Below are 23,891 nucleotides of genomic sequence, written 5' to 3'. Positions count from 1 at the left end.
GATAACAAGGTTTTTGGCACAATAACATTTACATAAATTAAACATATATGCCTACACTAGAAAACAATGCAAGGATACACACAAACTTGAGGATATATATCAGACACATTTAATTTAATTGACCACGGGGGAGAGGAAGGAAGCTGACAGTAGGAAAAGAGTGAAGAAAGTCGTAAATTAAATAAATAAAGCAAAAGGGCATTCCATACTGACCACTGATGATAGGTTCCATGAATGGAGTAATATGATTAATTTGTTGCTTCATATGAGGGTGTACACAAGGCGTAAGCAACTTACATATGATAGAAGTCATGATAAGACTAGAGAGTGTCTCTGAAAGAGACTGGGGAAATTCAAAACCCAGTGGAGAAGTTGAAACCCATTCTATAAAGTACCACTTGCCTACTGCAGTGAGGCAACAATTTGAGAATTAAAGGGAAAATGTGGAATGTTGTGGAAATAGATATAGGCGACCAAGGTGTGGTAAAGTGGACCCATCAAGTATTGTTAGTTCATTAAAGAAAGAAAAATGTAGAGTTGAAAAAGGGACAAATCAACTTATGTTTGAGGAAACATGTGCCTTTTTGTCACCTTTTATGGAGGCTGCTTAGAATTACAATGACAGGAAAAAAATGCTAAGAATGATAGCTCAGGATAAAGCAAATTATTAGCAGCTGCTTACTAGAAATTTTAAATCAATAAAGAATACTGAATTGCTGTCCTCATTTCTAAGAGAAACTATACTTGGGGACAGATGTGAAAGCTTACCATACATCATGCATGTTCTCTATCCTGTGGCAATAACTTTTAATTTCAGACCCCATCTTTGCTTACTGTTGAGCTTCTTTGCCTTCTTAGATTTCTGCTATTTCTCCTCCAAATAAGTCAACTTGTCTCTGATTTGATTCATGTCAGAATTGGCCCATCTACTTAGCTTTCCCACCAGAAGTGAACATCATATGGTGTTTGATGAGTTTTAGCCTGACCTTAGGCTAGAAATTCCCGCCTTGTAAGGATTTCATACCTATCACTGCCCCTTAACCATCTAACGCTTCAACACACACAAGCAGCATACATTAAAAAAAAAAAAAAAAAAGTGCCCAGCAATCTTGTTTCTCCTCTTCCTCTTGTTACATGTCCAGGTCAGAAGCTGAGGGGAACGTGGATATTAGGCTGGTGGACTGCCAGAAATCCACATCTTTAGAGAACCTGCTGGTAAAGATCGTGCCTCTATTACCTTACTTTTATATAATACTGAGCCATTTTCTAAGTAGTACTCTTGCATTTGCATGTGTGATCTTCCTGAATTTCCTGATCATACGAAAGAAAGCTAAAATTAGAGAGTTGACAAAATCGTAGTGTTGAAAAGGCTAGAAGTGATTTTTGTGGTTAGTCAAAGTTTCACACTTCTCTTTTGGGAAAAACATGACCTCTATTTTATAGATCCAGAATCTGATGCCACATTAGAAATATATTCAGACAGAGGGGAGAAATAGTAATGAAAGGAAGAAAGACAAAAGGGCAGAATTAAAATTATGGGTTTCTTGTAAAGTAGTTTATTATTTCTTTGAATTTGTAATAATTCCACATTGTACTAAGTGTTTGAAATAAAACTTAGCTGCGTTAATTCTAATATGCATATAACCTTAAATGATAATTTGTTAACGATTCTATTCAGAACTCAAAATAATATTGGCATCAAAAATTACATTATTAGCTGGAGATGCATATGGCTTACAGAGATTATAGTAAACAAACATTGATTTTTGCTGAGGTGAAGATCAATGTAAAAATCAATCAATGTTTTTCCATTTCAACAAAATCTTAGAATTACCAGCATCAAAATCTCTTACTCTTTCCACTGGAAAGCTTATGTGAAATTGCAGCACCCCCTAAAGAAGTTAAGAAAATTTTTTCTCCAGAACCTTCTTGTATCCCTTTTGGGTCATCTTCTGGCCTCCAGATGTATATAGACTTGTCCAATCCCTCGGTCAGGAATTAAATGTCTAGGTGACAACAGAGGGATGCCTCTTCTTTAAATGCTCCCTGCTCCAAATTAGGATTAATTACACTCCTCTTCAATAATTTTTTAAGAAAAGAGAAAAAAGAAACCAAAATGGAAACAAAATGGAAACAAAGAACAATCCCTCCAAATTAGGATTAATTACCCTCCTCTTCAATAATTTTTTAAGAAAAGAGAAAAAAGAAAATGGAAACAAAGAACTATTGAATGAGTAATAAAGAGTCAGTCATATTTTCATATACTTCATTCAAACCCTACAGAATTTTTAACAAACCCTTCATGTACGTTCTTGTCTAAAAATACTTAAGAATAAACTATACAAAAATTGATAAATTTTATTTCCACCATCACTATGGCAATAATATTTAATTTTTAAAACTTTAAAATTTTACTGTTTTTTATATATCTTTGACTTATAGATTGAGGATTGCCTCCACCTCCCCATTAGATAACTACCTTAAAAATCAAAACAAATTTTTCCTGTTATTTAACTTTTTGTCCTTAATATTCACATCCATAAAATCACTCAAATTTCCCAGAAAAAATATGAAATTGAAAATGCACACACACACACATGAATACACCCACAGCCTAAACAAAAGACATTGCAGGAAAAGACTAAGATGCCCTACCATGTGAAGTCTGTTTTTCCTTCCTCACCCTTCCCTTCTCACCTCATTTGGAAAAAAAAGAGAGATCAAACAATTGACTGTGAATGCATATGCTGTGACCAGGTGTTTCCTGCTTTATTAACATAAGAGATGAATCAAATCACAAAATGCCAGAGCTGGAAATTTCCTTATATACCAGTCCCACGTGCTCATTTTATAGATAAGGAAATCATTCAGAAAGGTTGCTACAACCACAGAGAAGATGGCAGAGCTGAGAAAAGAAAGGAGGTCTCTGGTATGTAGCTTATACAGATAAAGTCTCCAGGTTTTATTTTGTATACTTTTCCAAACATGAGATTGAACATTGAGAAAGATCTATGTTTCTATTAAAGGGAGGTTTGAAAATGTGGAGAAACTTGAAGAAAGGAGGAAGAAGAAAGAAGGAAAAGAGTTGCTAAATCTTAATTGGAATTAAACTTTCTAAAATAGAAAAACCTTGTTCGTAGTTTAATATACACTGGTCCTATTGCTCAGTCTCTGTCTCCATCTTTTCTCCAGATTCTTACCGAACACTCCTTGTTCTTAAATTTACCTTTCCTCGATTCTTCTTCTCTCTCTCTCTCTCTTTTTTTTTTTAATTTTGGCAAAAGATTTATTTTTATTTTTAAAATTTATTTATTTTACTTATTTTTTTGGCTGCGTCGGGCCTTAGTTGCGGCACACGAGACCTTCATTGAGGCATGCGGGATACTTCGCTGTGGCGTGCCGTGCGGTCTCTTCGTTGCGGCCCGCGGGCTTCTCTCTAGTTGTGGCGTGTGGGTTTTCTCTCTAGTTGTGGCACGTGGGCTCCAGGGCACGCGGGCTCTGTAGTTGTGGTGCGTGGGCTTCAGAACTCGTGGGCTCTGTAGTTTGCAGCACACAGGCTCTCTCGTTGAGATACGTGAGCTTAATAGTTGTGGCACACAAGCTCAATACTTGTGGTGGGTGGGCTTAGTTGACCTGCGGCATGTGAGATCTTAGTTCTCCGACCAGGGATCCAACCCACGTCTGCCTGCATTGGAAGGCAGATTCTTTATCACTGGACCATCAGGGAAGTCCCTAAATTTTGACAAAGGATTTGAAGCGGCTGACACATCTGGGATGACATTAACCTCAGGCAGCCTTTGCTAATAAGTAGAAAACTGGAAATTCCCTCCTCAGTATTTACTTTGGCTCCAGGAAGCTATTATAACATGAAACTGCTGTGAAAAAAACAAGTTCAAACCACACACTCTCCTGAACTGCCTTTCAAGCTCAGTCTAGTTCGATTAGGAAACAATGCCCCAAATCAAACCAGCGTTTGATTCACATTGAAATGAACATACACAGGTCTTTCCTGGCAGAACTGGTAGCAACACCAGTTGCTGATTCGTATGACTTAGTCTTAAAGTTCCCATTTATAAAATTCTGCATTTTTGGATATGGCACTTTTCTCTCCTTTAGACGGCTAATTTTGTTATGCTCTCTTCCCACTTATACCTATTAGAATTCTAAAGGAGTCATTAAACACAAGATACCATCATTCATATTAAGGCACCATTTACTGGATGTATTTTTTAATATGCTATTTTCCAGACATTTAATTATTAATATCGACTACTATTCCCACTTTATAAAAGATGGAATGAAGATAGAACAGTATTAAGATACTTGTCTAAAGTTACATCACTGGTAAATGTATTTGTTGGAATCTGAAACCAAGTTTGGCCAACAGTATCTCCACAATGATGCCTTTCTCACTGTGTCTCTCCAACCCAGGATCTGCCCTGATTTCCAGACTCATGTATTCACTGCCTACTTGGCATCTATGTTTGGATGTCTGGTGGGAATCTCAAAATTAATTCATCTACAAGAATGAGTCTTTTAATACCATACTCCTTCTCTGACCCCTATTTCTACTTTATTAGTAAATGGTACCACTATCTACTTAGCTGCTTAACGTAGAACCTTACAGATCTCTCTATGAATCTTCCCTTTCTTTTAGTCTCACTAAGCATATCCAATTAATGAGGAAATCTAATCAGTTTTACCTCCAAAATACATATCTCATATATAATTCTTTCCATTTTCACATTTCTCCCTAGATACCAAAACACCATGATATCTGTCCAGAACTATTTCATTCTAACTTGTCTCCCTGCGTTTACTCTTTTCTTACAATAAGCAATTTTTTGCAAAATGGTTAAAAATATAAATCAATTGATACCACTTCTTTGCCTATAGTGATTTTTGCCATTCCTCTTAAAAATCCAAATTCTTTAATTAAGCCTGAAGTCTGCATGATCTAGCTCCCACATTCATCACAAACTCTCTTCTCTTTTACTGTGCTGTATTTACATGAACATCCTTTCGATTTTTTTAACACCTAAAATTATTTTTCAACTCTGGGTCTTTACGCATACCTCTTTCAGATATCTCCCCTTATTATTCTCATTTCTCAAGACTGGGTACCAAAATCATCTTCTCAAGGAGGTCTTCCCTAATCATCCTACATAAAGTAACACAGATTGTTATACTTCACCAAAATTACCCTGTTTTATTTCCTTCCTTTCATCACAATCTATCATTAACTTATCTGTTACATATTTGCTATTTCCCTCCTCTGGAACATAAATTTCATATAGTCAAAACTTCTTCAGTCTTGTTTGTTGATGTATTAATAATGCTTAGTTTAGTATCTAGAACATAATTGTCATTCCCTAAGCAGTTACTAATTGAATGACTAGAAAACTCACAATCATCTCCTAGCTCTGCTCCTGCATCATTAGGAGTAGAGGAAGCAGAAAACTGGATGGCTGCCATCCCAGGAAGCAAGTACACTTTAACCAAGGGCAAGAGTATAGAAGCTATTGGACTAAACCTTACTTCTGCTCCTTTTTGGATGTATCAAGCTAATTTCTGAACTACTCATAAAGGTAGTGAATGGAGATATAATTATTTAGTGTCATGGTTTGCCTATAATCTATGAAAAAGTTTTGTCACCTGCAATTCTAAAGCAGATAACTTTCACTAATGAAAGTTAACTTTCACTAAATTGTCATCATTTTTCTTGATGAAGATAGGCAAGTAGATAGATAGATATAGACAGAAAAAAATAAAGCATGGAAAAGATAAGGAAGATTAGGGAACATAACTTGGGAGTGCATCAACAAAAAATATGAAGTGCTAAACGAGGCTCTGAAAACATGACCCTATTGATCACCCGATCCTTTTCTAATTTATTTTCTTAGGTGACTGTTATGATTGCCTTCCTTTTTCTTTTTTTAAAAACTTCCTCCTTCATCATTCCATTCACTAAATAAACAATGGCATTGTACTAACTTTAAGTTCTATTTTGCAGTAAGATTGAGTTTAAAAACATCCACCCCTACAGCAATACTGGAGTTTTCAGTTGCTGACTTTTTAGTGGATTACATTAAATTTTTCAATAAGGAGTGCTTCACTGAACAGTCATCTGTGGCATGCCTATCATATACCAGGACCTGCTAGATCCTGAAATTATAGCAACATATGGGACATACAATACTCAGAAGTTTTTGGTCTGGAGTATGTGGGGTAGATGTAAAAGTAGTAGCTGACACGTTACAGTACAATATAACGTTACTGAAAGTAAATAAATCCTGTGACTACTTTGGGGAGAAGAAAATAAAAATAAACACTGCTTAGAGATATTGCAACATATACAAAGGGGAAGACATTTTGCAGATATATTTAAAGTCCCAAATCAGTAGGGTTTGAATTATTAAAAAGGGAGAATATCCTGGGTGGGCCTGACTTTATCAGGTAGAAGACTTTTAAGGAGGGCCAGAGAGTCCCTTGCTAGTTTTGAAGAAGCTAGCTGCCACGTGTAGAGAGGGTCTATATAGTGTAGAAAGGAACTGCGGGCAGCACCTAGGAGCTAAGAACAAACCCCAGCTGATAGGCAGAAAGGAAATGGGGACTTCCATAGTACATCTGGAAGATGACTTACGCCAAAGCCTGAAGGAGTGTGGGGTATCGATAGATTGTTTCATGGACAAGCCTCTGATGAGACCACAGCCTCGACCAGCATCTGATTGCAGGTTTGTGAGGCTGAGCGTAGAACCCAGCTGAGTTGTGATAAGACTTATCTGTGGAAATTGCGAGATGATAAATGTGTGCTCTGCGAAGATGTGAGATTTGTGGTAACTTGTACACAGTAGTGGAAAACTAATACAGAAGGATTTACCTTGAGCTCTACTTGGAAGGACAAGTTGCAGTTGCTCACACAAAGAAAAGAGATAAGTAGATATTATGTGACGGCACAATATGAATATATTGAGAAAGGACATGGCATATTTGAAGAAGGGTGAAAATTTCATTTTGGTAAGAATTTAGGATGTTGACTTACTTTTCAAAGAAATATTATTTTTAAATTTTTTTCTACACCCTCTTGTCGTATTTCTTAGATTTATTAGACAGAAATAACACCCAAACGTTTATTTACAATTTGGAAACTTGAGACCTACAAAAGATTACTAACTTGTCCAAAGGTAGAGTAAGGTCTTGTGGTATCTGAGGCTTATACAAGGGGAAATTTCTTTAATAAGAATATACAATTATGAATATAAAATTAAATACATATTAAGAACGAGGAAAAATATGAGAAATTGGAAATTTTAAATACCACAAATATTGGAAAAATCAGAAAAGTAAAATAATGTTATTTAGTTAACTGGCTGACACACTGTGCTATCATCTTGGATATGTCAACACGTGGTAGGAAGGGTATTTCCAAAAATCATCCCACACTGGGCTATCTACCTAACTATTCACAAAAATGAATGCAAACCACATAAATATATTCCATATAACCTAAATTCAATCTGCCCTCAACTCAACTTCCTCGTGCCAGATCCAAAAACCATCAAAGATGACCAGAATGCCACCTAATAAGAGGGAAAGTCTCACAGAAGGAAATTTAGAGTGGAAAGAAGCTGTAATCTTAATCATTTATAATTAAAATATCTACTTCTGCAAATTTTTACAAAGGCATACAATTATGTGACCACGTTTATAAGGTCTCTTACAGTAGCATGAAAGAAGCCTATACAAGTGATGGGTGTGGAAACGTAACATTCATTAGTTCCATAGTAATCTGCCCTGGATTTGTCCACAGTCATACAATTAGTGGCAGGACCCTTGACTAAAACTGCATCTTCTTAATATTCAGTCTCATGTGCACACGAAAATCATAGAGTAAAAAAGCTAGTGGTACAGGTGTATAAGTTTGTGTGTGTCTTTCCAGATATGTAATGAAGAGTCGATTGACAGAGCCTGCCTAATGTGTTTTAATCCTAAAAAAATTGTGGCAGTTAGCTAAAGTGTGCAAAGGTAGTCTGTACTCATTAGAAAAAGTACTCAATGGGTTTTGAATAAATAAAGCTGTAATTGGAGATTATATTAGGATTATATTAAGAAAGTAGGTTGGAACTTGTTTTTTGTAAATTAATTTGGCAGGGATATGCTCCTTGGGAAACCAGACATGTTTTGAAACAGTGCTGAGGCTATGAATCATAGTCTGTTGACAAAATATCCAAAATGTGGAATCAACTTGTTAATAAAGTCATGTACAGACAAGTATAGATGTTCCTTTTTCTCTCTAACTCCCCTCTCTTTTCACTCCTGCTGCCCTAAATAAAAGAATATCTCATTACGGACAATTGGTTATATGGCAATGATAAGAATCTATAAAAGAGGCTAGGAGAAACCATGCAGAGTAGGTTGGATCTTGAAATAGGGGTAAGAACAGGAGACCAGGGAGGAGAATAAACTCTTCAGCCATATGTAATGGCCTGGAAAGGCTAAAGTAGCATCTTCAGTGTTCTGAAGAACAGGAATGGAAAGAAAAAGATTAATCTGGATAATCCTCTAACCCAAAAACTTCCACCTAAAATCAATGAGTGGCCAATCAAAGGCTCTCTTCCTGGACTAGATGATGAACATTACAGAAATGGAAACTGATGAACTTATTTGCTCCAAATATGTTCTAGTCTTGTGAAAGAATATAGACTCTCAAAGTGAATCACTAGTTTTAGAAATTTTATTGTAATTAAAGATATGATTTTATATCATTTCTGGGAATTTGAATATTGTTACAATCAGTCTCATTCTGAATTTTTATAATGTTAAATTGATATCTGAAAAACACTTCAATGGAACCGCAGGAGGGTGACTTGGACGTCTGAGTTTTATTAAGTATGAAAATTCTATATTTTCAAGGATAATCAGAGCCTATTGATTGTTATAATTTTCTATTTATTCCTTCTTGACAATATTCAGAGTATTTTTTTGTTATACCACTACAAACATAGAGTCAGTTCTGGGTGTATCCAAAAAAGGTCTGATTAAGTGTTTGGTGTATTTCCCATGTCTTATGGTGGTTCTTTTTCTTCCTGTTACCTGCATATACATAGGTTTTCAGTCAAAAAGTAGAAAGTATTCTAATATGAATAAATTATATTAGTGATTGTTAAAGACTCCCATACTTTAAAAGAGATTAACCTGTGGATTTTATCTTTTAAAATTTCTGTCACCCAACAAAGTAGATTATGTAGATTCATTTCCATAGGAATTTTAATATTATTTCTATTACTAATTTCCAGAGTGCTTATTTTAAAATGATCTACAATGGAATCGCTTCATTTAATCAATTATATAATTTATAGTTAAGTAAATTAACTATAATAAAGACATTATTTTTTCTTCTAGTATTTCATATCAATAAGTTAAATCATAATTGGATTTTTGTTACTTGTTTTCTGGTAGTTTTAAAACGAAAAGAAAAGAGAAGTAAAATTAAATTCAACCCACAGACAAGAGGAAATTTGTTGTAGGGGGAAGACTACTGGTTTGTGTGTCAGTCAGACTTGCATGCTGTATTGACAGGAAAGAAGGTTTGGAAGTGGCTTCTGCATTTTCTTATTTGCTTTTAGTGTATTTTGACTTATTGGTATTTAAATGACCATATTCTTTATTTTCAAGGCTGCTAAGTATGTAAAAGAGAGGTGATGAGGGCATGAATCCATGAGAGTATTAGAAATAGGCGAGTGCTTAAAAGTTTCAGCCCTGAGTGTTGGATTCACAAACAGTGGTAAAAGTACACAAGTGTTTAATAGTTGCCTGCAGAGCAACCAGGTCAGGTGACATGCGAGCAAACACAAGTGAGTGAGAAAATAACAAAGTTGTCATATTTGTATTCCTGGTATGGACTCCTAGTCAGCCATGTTCTGGAATAAGAAATAAAGAAGATCTAGTCATATCTGAAACAAATCTGGCCAAAATAATAAAAATGAACAGCAATTCGCACAAATGGAAACACCTCCTTCTCCCTGACCAGCTGTGTTCTCCAAAGCCTGTGGAACTACATAAAGACCAGAGCTTAAATTCTGTCCCTAACTCTCCTTAATGAGAATGACTCTCATTTCAGGAACATAACTGCTGGGGGCAAAAAAGCAGAAATGAGGAGAAAATAGTTCTGTTATTATGTTTCCAGTGCAGTTTGAGTTTATGATCATGACAAAGTGGCTAACGTTACATGAGCTATTGATGGTGATGTGTGCAAAAGTAGGAGCAGACACGCAATGAGAGATAAGGTTGTGGATTACTGGTTAATAGACTATTAAGAGTCAGGAAAAATGATCTATATAAAGATCTATAAAGATCATCTTTGGCATCTATGCATAACTCCTTCAGTTTACAAGACATTTTGATGGTTGATAAGGAGTTAGGGAAATGAGGTCCTAGGAAACTATCCAAGGACAGTTTGAGACCTAGAAGCATGAAATAATTTAGAAATCTCAGTGACGAAACTATAAAAAAGTGCAGATCAGTGATCTGGGAAGGCAGGTGTCAATTAAGATTCCAGTTTTGGAACAGTCAGATCTCTGGATTATATACAGACACTAGAGGGTACATTGGAGGGATGTATGGGTAGACGTTGGGGCTCAGGTATGGGTAGCTTCTTATTCACTGATTTCTATCAGTAAAGAGCTCTGGTCTATTTGGGGGTTAAATTATATGTTCATCATCTACCTTCTTAGCTCTAAATTAAATAAATAAAAAGAACTTTATCCCATCCCATGTTTTTTTCCAACCCCAATAAAGTTATGTGTCTGATTTAACTATTTGACTACCATGGAGGAATCCCAGCTAGTATTTAAAACTGTATTAGTCTCCAGGCTTCTTGTGAGTTTCCATTATTTGAACAAATACATAATTTCTCTCTTGTGTTATCAATCCCACACAATTCTCTTAAAATGCTGAGATTTTATGTAAATCTACATGATTATTGTTTTGAGATTTGAATTAAAGCTATAATTTTTTGGCAATTATGTTTCTGTTTTCATTATGTAAAAACGTGTCAGCTTTGTTAAATAGAAGTGGTTTGTAAAGCCTGCATCCTCTAGACTTCTATTTTTATTCATACTTCCTGCCACTAATTTCTCTGATTAATAAAAGGCAATGCTTATAAAACCCAGAAGAGAATAATTCTGTTAAGTCTTAAAAAACTGTCCACTCTCTCCCAAATGTCCTAGTAAGTCTGAACCATTTTGCACCTTACTTTACATCAATATGTTTCCCTGATTCTCAAATCACTTGGGACATTTGTTTAAAATAAAGATTTCGAGCCCACCATAGATCACTTCCCCATGTAATTCTCAGGATGAGCCAAATTTGGGAAACACTACTTCATATATCATTGTCTTACCACGTACACGGAGACAAAATAAATTAGGAGTATACCTTTTACATATGCAGACGGTCTTTGCAGAATCAATTTCATCAATAGTGGCATTTGAGGACTTGATTTATCTAGAAAATTCACTCCAGTGACAGACCTTATTGAGAATGAGTTTCAATGGAATCTATGATATTACTCTACTATCCACTGGGAACATTTTAATTTAAGATCTTTAGCAACTAGAAGTCTCCAGGATGGTGAGTGATTACAACTGTGAATTATAGTTGCAGCAGCTCAATATTGAGACAAGAACTGCATGACAATATGCAGGAAAACTTTTGACAACTGTCATTCAAAGAGATTAATTAGAGGGACTTCCCTGGTGGTGCAGTGGTTAAGAATCCACCTGCCAATGCAGGGGACATGGGTTCCAGCCCTAGTCTGGGAAGATCCCAGATGCCGCCGAGCAATGAAGCCCGCGAGCCACAACTACTGAGCCCATGTGCTGCAACAACTGAAGTCCGCGCGCCTAGAGCCTGTGCTCTGCAACAAGAGAAGGCACCGCGATGAGCAGCCCACGTACCACAATGAAGAGTAGGCTCCACTCACCGCAACTAGAGAAAAGCCTGCGCTCAGCAATGAAGACCCAACACAGCCAAAAATGAAGAAATAAATTAATTAATTTTTTTTAAAAAGAGAGATTAATTAGACAGTTTTGCTGAAAAATGAACTGGTGTCTTTTGGCTCAAATTAGATTAAGAGATTTAGAAGTGATATATGTATATTTTAACTCAAGAGGTGTAAGATGAAAGAATAAGACATGGTATCCCTGTTTATTTGTATATCTTGATGTTTAGGAGGAAAGTGTTTCTTCTGAATTTAAAGAATATATTAAAGGCTGTCTCTTGAATTGGAGTCAGATTATATCACCACCCCTTGTACACCCACACTCCCAAGATAATCTTAAGGCAATACATGTTTGAAATGTCCAAGATTTTCTCAGCTGGATCAGAATTCAGGCAAATTGATAAGCTCCCCAAAGCCCATATTCCTACCATTAGTGTCTTTTCTTTCTCTAGCATTTTCCTACTCCTTACTGCAAACCCATCCCAGACCCCAACAACTTGAACTAAAATATTTCCCAATGCGCAAACATTTGAGTGACGTCTCTCAAACATGTCTTGCTCTTGTCAATTGCTCTAGTGGCCAGGACCACACAGGTGGGACCTGAGCCCTCTTTCCTCACAACTAAACCAAAGCAGCAAGCAGTAGAGCCATTAAAATACTTAATGGAGGGCAGTGGTATCAGGCAATCAAATCAATAGAAAATATGACTCCCAGCAATTTTTTTAAAATTTCAGTATATTCCCACAGTAGAATATTAATGCAATCATTAGAGAAAATGCTTTGTATAGTTTCTAGTAAGCTGGGGAAATGCTTTTACTTCTTTCTTTTAAATTGAAGTATAGTTCATTTACAATATTGTGTCAGTTTCAAGTATACAGCAAAGTGATTCAGTTATACATACATATATCTATTCTTCTTCAGATTCTTTTCCCCCATAGGTTATTACAGAGTATTGAGTATAGTTCCCAACTCCCAGCAATTTAGATATTACCTGTCTATCAACATGGACTTTTAGAACTTGATTTTATTTTTTTAAACAGTGTTTAGACATTCTTCTACATACTTAACAAATAATAACATTTAATTCTAAGAACAAGCCCATGCAGTAAGTAGGTAATATTACTACCATCCTTATTTTACAAATGAGGCAGACAGGATTAAGAAAGCTGCCCAGAGAAACAGAGCATCTAAGTGAGAGGGCCAGGATTTGAACCCAGGAAAAACTGCTCCAAGTCTGAGCTTTGACAACTATTGAGATTATTCAATGCCTCACAAACTTAATGGCACAGCTCTGCCGCCTATATATAAAGGTGACACTCCACTAGGACTGAGTGTCCTTCTTAAAAGCTCAAGGCATCCTCAGGATATCAGGTTACTAGGTATAACATAATGCCCGCCCTCATCCATCCTCTACACAGCGTGAAAGCCACAGCACGCGCTGCTTATCATGTCATAAATGTCCTCCTTTCTTGTCGTGATCTTTCCCCACAAACTCTGAGAAAATCACATGCTGGAATAAAAGACTTCCCAAGCCACAAATCAACAAGCTAACCTTTAAGGAAACTGTCATAGGGACTTTATGGATGCTTGTGGCACACTGAAGAATGACTCGTGATCAATCTTGTGGGGTTTTGAAAGAAAATTAGAACAGAGGCTCACCAGTAGTCATCTAGTTCCAACTGGAAGAGGCTATGGACTGCTACTTCTGTCATTTGGTCCCTTCCTATAGATTTAAGTTGACACATACTCGAGAATAGGGTTTCTTGCCATTTTATGGTCTATCTGAGAAACAGATTAAAAGTATAGACCCTCTCTCCAAAAAGATGCATAATGTATATATAGAGCAAAAGTTGTCACAAAATTTATAGACACTACCCCTACTTCTCACCATGCCCAGTAATGGAACCCTGGAGAGCCATGAACTTGCAGTTAAACGTCATCACTCAGAGGAATTGGGTAATGACCCTTTAAGCTGTGACTGCAATTTGAAGAATCTTTTTTGATAACCTTAACTTTGTTTGTAAAGTGGTCATTGATCACTGGTGACTCTGCTCTCAATATGATTGTTTTTGTGCTTTCTTGAGAAAGTTAACTTTAAACTAATTTCTCTCTATATATTTCTCTATATGTCTACCTCATGATCTATATAAAGTGATAGAATACTATATATAAAGAGAAAATTACTTAACATTGGGTGTGAAATGGCAAAACAATTAAATGTTTAAGTTGCTTACCTAGAGAGTATAATTATGTTTTAAAAATAGTTGTCAAAGAGCATAGAGTCTTGCCTAATGGGATGTCAGTTTTCAACTCTAACTCAAAATGAAAGGCCCTTTAATCTCTGAAAAGATTGGAAACTATTTGGAAATCAGAGAGCTCAGATTAAACCATTTCTTCAATTAAAAAAATAGAGAGAGAGAGAGAGAGAGAGAATTTAAACTATGCGTATACAGAGCTTTAGTACAAAAAGAAAAGTAGCCACTAGGTTGGATATTTTGCTCCTGTTAATGTATTTCAACAAAACCTATACTTGGTCTATCACAATATTTATTAACCTTTACTGGCTTTGTTGTTTAATTAGCTGACTTTCCTGCTAAACCATAAGTTTCAAGGAGGTAAGGATCACATATATCATTGTAATGTATGCCTCATTCCATTTATAATATTTATTAGGGAACACATATATTTATTAGTAATAATAAAAAATAGAATTATAAGTATGTGCCAAGCACTGTACTAAGTAAGTACATTCTCACTTATATTTCCTTTCATTGCAACAGGCACAAGAATGTTTCGGTAATCTGAAGTAAATATAATAGCACATAGAGGATCTATGCATTAATATATATTTGTTAACTATATAAATGTATTTATGCACTTTTCAAAATTTATAACAATTTTACTTAGTGATGTTAGAGTAATTTAAATAAATTTCAAGCATTTTTTTGGCAATTAGTAATTGGGATACATATATGGACACTATGTAATTAAGCCTATTGCTGTTGCATAAGACAAACATGAAAGGTACACTAAGTCAAAGAGAATATAAGAAAAGAAATCCAGATCTGATTAATCAAAGGCAGAGATTATTCACTTGGTCATATCTTGCTAAGTATTATCACCATTTTATTGATGAGGAGAAGTTGAAAGATTATATCAAATCCTCAGAATATCATTTATAGTTTTGACAAGTAATTTTTTGTTTTGGTTAGCTCTACCATAAATTACACCCATTTCTCAATCTAAATGTAGGTATATTTGTTCATAACCAATCTCCCCATTGTCTTCATGAAACCTCAAGTTAAGAAATGCTCTGTGTGTCATTACAAATGGATGTTGAAATGGGATAGACTCCTTGATAACTGCATTCAGTTTCTGGGCTCCAAATGAATAGAGGTGAGCACCACTTCCAAGAAGGCTATCTTAGGTATGCTTATTTCAGCTTTTCTGTGCCATATAATCCAAGACCTAGAAGATATAGAATATCCCTGTATCTAGAAGAAGCCATCAAATAGCTTTAAGTTGTTTTAATCATCATGGAGATACACATCTGCTAACTTGCTTTATTTCCTCTTCTCACATCAGAAACCACTGAGAGACATGTCTTTTCCTTGCAGACCTACCATTTCTTTCACTTTGGACTTTAAAGCCTATAAATACAAGATAAATCTGACTAAGTACCCTCCAAATAATTCTATTTAAAAATCATGTGAAATATGAGTGTCAAGGTGAGGCCTTTCTGCCTTCAGCACTCAGTCCTAATTCAAACTAAACTCTCCAACTACAACGAGATTTTGTTCACTTGCTCCGCCTGACCTGCCTCTACAACTCTGACTACTTTTTTGTCTTTGGAAAAGCCAAATACATGATGGAAGTATAGGATTCTCTCCAGCCACTGAGAACAGAGCATCACAATTCCAAAAGCCCACCATGACGTTGAGCTAGGGAAGAGAAAGGAGACAGCCATCTGTATTACAGGGACAAAATTAACCTCACAGAGATCAATAGAAATTATAATTAAGCTGTGGATATTTATCCCTCTCAAAGCCTTCCATTTCTCAAATATTTAAATGATGACTTTGCAGTACGACTTTCACTTCATCAGCGTCTCCACGGAAATTGGAAATTACTGCATGTGATACAATTAAAATGTATATCCACAACCACTCAGAATAATCATGGCTAATTAGAAATTATGAATCATTAAAATGACATGGTTTTCTGTCAGTATGTGTGTACAGCACATTCATGTCTTCTAACTTCCCAATCCAATCTCAGTAAACCTAAGGAGGTACATTTGTTTCAATATTTCTATTAAGACCCTCCATTAAGTAAATTACCATTACAGCCAAAGTTTAAAGGTTATCTGGGCTAGCAAACTACTCAGCAGAGCTAATACATATAATTAGCTGTGGTGCGATTTCACATTAAACTTTTCCACTGCTGTTTAGTGAATTTTCAAAAACAAATCATTTATGCAGGCTTATCAAGATTGCTACAGTCCTCCTAAAGGAATTCAGGACATCTTTATCAAAATAAAATCCTAATTTCTATTTTTTCTTGTATCTATCATTAATTTTAAGGTTGACTAAAAAAATCAACTAAATACTTTAGTATTTCTAAAACAATGTTTGGGATGTTCCATGAGGAGAGTAGAAGTATAAGAAAATTTAAAAAAAGGAAAACAAAGAGAACTGAATTAAAACTGATTTTTTTTGAAAATTCAAAGACTTTGGTTTTCTTTCTTTTTTTAAGTTCAGAATAAATTTAAAGGAAAAAATACCTACCTAAAAATTGTTTCTGTTCAAATAGGCTGCATCCAAGCAATAGTCTCAGCTGACAGTTCTGAATTCATAATCCAAAGAAAAGCTTCAGATACCTCCTTCCCTGAAAGGGTGATAAACACGCTCCAAGGTCTAAGTAGATTATGATTCCAAAACTCTCCAACTAGAGAAGAAAGAACTCGATGTAAGACTACAAAGTTTTAAGTACCTAGTGGGTCGTGAGACTGGACTGAGTCCCAGGAGATGTCTGGTAGTAACTTGCACTTAGGTGTGTATGTTTCTAATTATTAGTGTATCCACAGATAGACAAAACCCCATTGCTAGTGCATAAATATTCTCCAGCTGATGCAGAATTGATGCTGCCGTCATTGACATGCTAGTTATTAAGCTGTTGTCTCTTAGCTTTAAATCTGCCCTTCTAGCCTCTTCTTTGTCATGCTGAGGCTGGGACTCTATGAAATACATTTCTGCTTTGCCAGCAGGAACCGTGTTAAGCTTTGCCAACAGGGGCCACTAGAAGGAGACGAGAAGTCTGGAGGATGAAGAAAGGACTTGCTCCTCCTGGTTTTGCATTCTTTTCCTTTCATTGTCCCTTCAGCAAGTGTTCTTCACCCTCAGAGTGGCATCTAGCACCTGTTTCCAGTTTGCATTTTCACATCCAGGAAGGAACCTCATCACGGTCCCTCACAGACACCAGCTCTAGTGGGGCCAATACTCTCTCCTCAGAGGTCCGGCTCCCAGAACTGCAGGTACACCCCTCCAACCTTCTAGGTTCTAATAATTTCACCCTCTCTTTGGGGGGTAAGTGTCCCCCAGACATGGAGGTTCCAGCTGCTTCTTGCAGTTACCAGCTCCGAAATAGCTCTGTGTTACCTTCGTCTTTTACATCTTCCAGTACCTGTTTAACTAATTCTCTACATTCAAAAGTAACTGGTGTTATTTTCTGACTGAACCCTGACTAATACGGTAAGTAAACAACTATTTTAATATTGACGTATGTAGGCTTGCTCTGCATTTCATGATTCTGGCTTGGTGTACACCATGGTGGACTTAAATTGCTTGTCTAGCATTCTTTCCTTTGAAGACCACCCCGTCCTTAATGCTTTGGTCCTGGTGGGAGTAGCGGTGCTGTCAGATATAGTATCCCATCCCATGACAGGTGTGGACTCAGGATCTAGGTTGACTAATCAGATCTCACCCATCTTCTGCTACACAGATTTAGGGGTAGGTATGAGATGTAGGTGGGCCAATCACAGTCTCTCCTGGCACTTTTCTGTTTGAGTTGGTGACATGGTCATATGATGGACAGAAGTTGTGGGAACTAGTTTCAACTTACCCTCTTGCATGGAATTTTTAACTACAGTAGAAGGAAATGAGAGGAGGAAAATATATTTTGAGAGAGAGAGAGAGAAGGCAGAGACAAAAACAGAGAGAGAACAAACTTCATCTGAACCCTCAGATCCAGTTATCACGCCACAGGGACCTACCTACCCAGGCATTTTTGTAACTAGAAAACAAAAGTTGTCTAACTAACGTGCACCAGCAAGTATCATGTGAAGGACTAAATAAACATTAGTATTGGAAGAAAAAGAAAAATACTTTTGCTTAAATGGCCAGAAAATATACATTTCAGATTTACAGAGACGGTAATCAAGCTACTTTCACATTTTTTATTTAAAAGGGAAGCAAAACGTACTACCAGTGTTTAGGAGGCTAGTGTAGTCTTTTTGCTCACAATTGAAATGAGCAGAAAACACTCTCTGCTGGTTATTTATTTTGCATTTATTTGTTTTAGAAGTACATTATTATTTAGTATATGAAAAACTAATTATAAGTCAAAATCCAATCTTGCTTAAGGGCATATCTAAGAGTAACAAATCCTTGGTATCTAGGAGTAACAATCTTTGGTTTGACATGCCTCATATGATACATTACAAACCATGAGAGAATCATATCTTTTCATGGGGCAGTGTTACAAGAGATAGTAAACAAATTAGAACAGCTAAATCAAATTTAAAAAGCACCAAGGTTTAGAAGTCCCCCCCAATACTTGAACTTTTAATATACACTCTGGTCTAGTAAACAGTTATTTCCTGTATACCACTCTTTTTAAAAGCTGATGGCCTGTTTCCTTTCATTTGGCCTAGAGCATCAAAGAGAGTAAGAGAAGTTCAGGATGACTTATGATTTCTCTCCTGGGGTAATGAAGTCTTTTCCTAGTCTCAGAAAGAAACCTGCTCCAATCGTGAGAGAGGCTTCTCCTTCTTAGGGGTATGCAGCCTGATAAGATTTCTATATCATCTCAAAGGGAAAGATTCCAAGAAGTTGGACCTCAGGTCTGCTTGTTGGAAACACAGCGTCCACAAAGTGATTTTTCATCTCATTCTGTCAGCATCCGAAAGTTGCCACTCCAAGATCCTCCCAGGAGGGAGGAGGGATTCTAGCAACCCACACACTTTGTGTGACCTATTATATCCAAATGTCCATTCCAATTCAGTCTCGTTGCTATTGTTTCCAAGCTTATTTACACAAACCTTGCAGTCCAATAGATGAAAGTGATGACACATTTCTCAATCTTGGGTTAGAAATGTGAAGATCAGATCCCCGTTTTAGAATGAATTTTATAGTCCTCCCCAACATATTGGCTCTCTCCGATGCTTTTCCTCTTTGAGCATTCACTAAATGTTGGTCCTGCAATTTATTTTTTAATCTCAGCTTAATGAATATTTACATATGAAAGTAGACATCTGTTTTTATCCACACTACTGTGTCATGATCAGGAGGATTTGAAAGCTGCACTCCTGTGCTTATATCTTCTGTCTCTGCTGCCCGTGCCTTCATTCCTCACCCCTCTCCTCCAATACCCACAGACCATAAACAAAAAAACCTAAGATAACTGCACTGAGCTAGCGTGACTGAATCTTACATTTTCAGTTTATGCCGTGGTCATAAAAAATAGGATTTTCCTCTAATCTTAAAGGTATTCATGCCAATTGTCTGTTCTCTAGCTGGGCCATGAATATATGAAATTACTCATAACAGCTGTTTGACTTTAGCTCTTACTTTTTATATTTTTTTCTATCATTGCAGGAGAGTTGCATCATAGCTTGAACTTACTCTACTGTCGCAACAAAACAGCATTTCCCAATGATTTTGCAATTGACTGAGTGCTTAAATATTTTTTGGTTTTTATTAAAAACTGTTAGGAGCCCCAAGGAGAAAAAGAGTTAACCATCTGTACATGCACAATCAATTAAATAGGCTATATATTACAGTTATATAAATTTTTCAAGTATCTGAAAATTTGTGAGTCATCTTTTTTTTTTTTTTTTTGTGAGTCATCTTTTTTATGCACTAGAATTTTTAGCTATCGTTGTTGGGTAGACACAACCATAATCAATTAAACTGAATAGTTCATGCAAAGTGCTTGTTGATACTTGACACATAATGTCTATTAATGTCAATTATTAGTATTATTTACATTGGTAGTCTTCAGGCTATCTTTAAAATGATTAAAAAATATAAAAACTTACAAATAACAAGAAGGGATTTTTTTTTTCATTTCATAATGAACATTTTATACATGAACTGCAGTTTAACTTTCCCACGATACCTTCATAAAGTTAGCATAAACCATTAGCATTATACCAGAACAACTCATTCCGTATAAAAAACAGGAGACATAGCTCAGATAAACCTTCAAGTTTTATAGAATTGATTTTCCATTTTCAAAAGAAGAGTATTTCTTAAGCTTTCTGCATTATTTTGCTTATTAAATTGTCTCTTTAATGTAGCAAAATTGCCTTTCTGAAATCCACGCTTAAACACCTGTTATAATGATTAAAGAAGTTTATGCTCTCTCCGAATAACAAAGCATCCACTTACCTGCAACGTTTATGCACACAATATAGTGAGATTATGCAGTTTACTTAGTAGCAGTGATGCTCGATACACATCTCTAGGCATCATTTCTGTGACTGATGCACTAGAAATATATTTAATGTGTAAAATTTTATTGAAAATAATTTAGTTTTACTTGTTTATTACCTCTTTTTAAGATTTAAAGATAATAATAAAGATTTAACAGTAGATAATAAAAATATATAAATAAAGATATAAAGGGGATTTGTATATAGCCAAAAAATGGAATGTTATATTGATTTTGCCAATAATCTTAAAAATTGATTAAACCTATATGTAATGGGGTAGTTACATAAATTTTGAATAAAGAAAACAGAATAAATTTAGTGATAGATTTAGCAGTACTAACAACCTATATTACAAGGAAATTGACACTGTATTATAGTTCCATTGTATTGCAAATATCATGATGTTAAAATATGTGAGTATAAATATTGTCCTATCAGATGTGAAAACGATGTACCTGGGAACTAAGAGAAAAGTGCATGGACATAAGTTATATCAAAGATGAAAATCATTTTTATAAATTATATTCATTTGTTTACTCTGCAATTGGTAAGACATGTTGAGTTTGAAATATATAAGAATATTTTAAAATGCCATACTTTATAAACCTGTAGTTTATTTACACCAGAACATTTTATTTTACAGTAGAACAAAAAGATATTTTAGAGAATAAGCACAATTGATTTCTATTAATAATACTGTTCTCAGAAAATAAGAATGCCCTACTAAAATCGTATACTTCCCTTGTTTAACCTATTGTATAATGATGGATTTATTTAAACTATACTTGAACATGCATTTATTTTGCAAGACTTTCTATTAGAGTATTGTGCATTTTGATCACATTTGATTGCCACATTCATAAACTACATGAGTGAGCACTTTCCCAGTATATTAATCCAAATATAGATGAGATGTTTGTTCATCTGTATTAATAATATGCATTAATTTCCCTTTTTATCCTATGTAGCTGTCTACCTTAAGCTAGGATAGCTGTTTCCTCACTTACACGAAAATTGGATTCAGCTGGGAATTATGTTGGAAAAATAAGCCATAAAAGAAAAATCCATTTATATGAAATACATAATTCAGTACTTAGAAGTCACGCAAAGCTTTGGGTGGATATAAGCAGATGCCTTTGTTTTTTATTTATTCAAAGCAAAAGAGATCAATAGTGAGAACAGACCTATTCATCTAGTTAATGGGATATTTTCTAACTCAAAATTACAATATATTTTGGGGCTTCAAATATTTTTTAATTAAGTAAAGATTTTAAATATTCCATAAGCAGGAGAAAAGTTAGGATAATTGTATTTACTGTTTACATTTGGATTATTTTGTCATCAAATTTGTGAAAATAATTAACAGCATTGTAGTGGAAAACCACTTATATCTTTGGTTGCATCTTGGGTGTGCTGTGGAGACAATAAAAAAATATGACTTTAATAACTACAGATACACTGACCTAACAGAAATATTTTAGAATTTAATAAGGATCATTTTGAATCACTGCTGTAAAATACAATTTTTTTCTAAAGGGTAAACCAATCTAATTCTAGAGGGTATGAAGGGACTAAATATAAATGCTATAGCCAGTTGCCCAGAAGTGATTAACTTAGAAGAAAATAATTTTTTAAAAAACTATAAGTATTAGTTTCATCAAAAGTTATTATATCAAAAATGATATAATTTTAATCCCTTTTTATGAACCTCTGAGTAGTACAGGAAGGCAGTAGGTCATAATTTAGGATGAAAAAGAATTCAAATTGGGGTTCTACTTCTGTTTCTACCCTATGGAGAACCGGTAGCAAATACTTGGTTCTTAGAATGTAGGAAGGTAAGGATAGGCTATTAAAGAAAAAATGAATAGAAAATATTACGGCAAACATTTCTATTTCTATAGTGTAGTGTCAGTAACATTACCATTAACACAAATTTTTTCATAAAATGATGTAAAAACTATAGATAGTGTATAATAATTGTCTTTACTGGGAATTTCATTTCAAAGAAAATAAAACAGAAAGTTAAAGCCCCAAATTATTTTAATTATTCTGTCGATGGACAAAAACTGGTCTAGAGAAACAAATAATTTCCACTCATGACGGTCAGCATTTTACATTTACTCATCAGTATCTCAATAAAAATAACATTGGAATATGCATATAAATATATTTATTGTATGATAACATTTTAGCAAATATATTTTTGTGGAATCCTTAGATGTAGTTTTAAATGTTAAATAGTTATCCTTCATGATTCTTCTAGAGAGAAAAATATTTTTAAAACTTTAGCTGGTTCTACTGATATTTTATAGATATTGATAATTGAACGTGTTCTTGTTTTTTAATGTTATTTTCAAACTTTAGCTGTGTTTTATAATATTTAGATATGGATAACTGACATTTTTAGTGCTTTCTCTTTTTTTAGCCTCCAATTTATTGACTTACTAATAGGCTGGACAAGGTTTTAGCTCTCATTCACGGTCCACATTTTATGCACAAACACACATACACAAATGTGCAGACACATGAGCGCATAAAATCCCACAGGTCCTACATCTTACCAAGCGTATTGCATCATTATTCTTTTTGAATAATAATTGGGATTTGTATTATTTCATCTTTGTAAATGTTATTTACAGATATCTACATAGTATATTTATTTTATAATTCCTTTGTTGGAGTTGATAACTGCATTAATTTTCACATACTTAGTCTTCTTATTCATTCTTTAAATCTTTGTCAGAAGTTTAAACGCCTTTAATTCCCCCATGAATTGATCCGTTGTTTTTTTTCTTGGAGATATTATTCCTTAAAACCTCCATCCTTCCACTCCAATTTGAATTGGCTGATTTTCTGCCCTGATGCATGAGTGTTTTACTGATATTTCTTTTCTATAATTTCCCGGGAACTCCCTGCATCCCTGTCTTGGGTTGAACTACCCATTTCTTATCTTTCTTTTTCTTTAGGAGAAAATCCAACAGGATTATGTTGGAAAAAACAAATGAATCATGAACCCAAATTATGCATAACCGTTTGTCTGGAAAATAGGAAAGGGGCACCATATTACACAGAGTGGCAGTTTAATATACTGGTGATGTTTTCTTTTTTAATTTGATGGCTAAGAATTTGAGGATTATTTAATTATTGATTGTTATACTGTACACATACATGTATATG

Source organism: Balaenoptera physalus (assembly GCF_965194825.1).
Source record: "Balaenoptera physalus genome assembly, chromosome: 4".
Taxonomy (NCBI): Eukaryota; Metazoa; Chordata; class Mammalia; order Artiodactyla; family Balaenopteridae; genus Balaenoptera; species Balaenoptera physalus.
The sequence above is the reverse complement of the archived record's forward strand: the minus strand, read 5'-3'. Positions refer to the sequence as shown.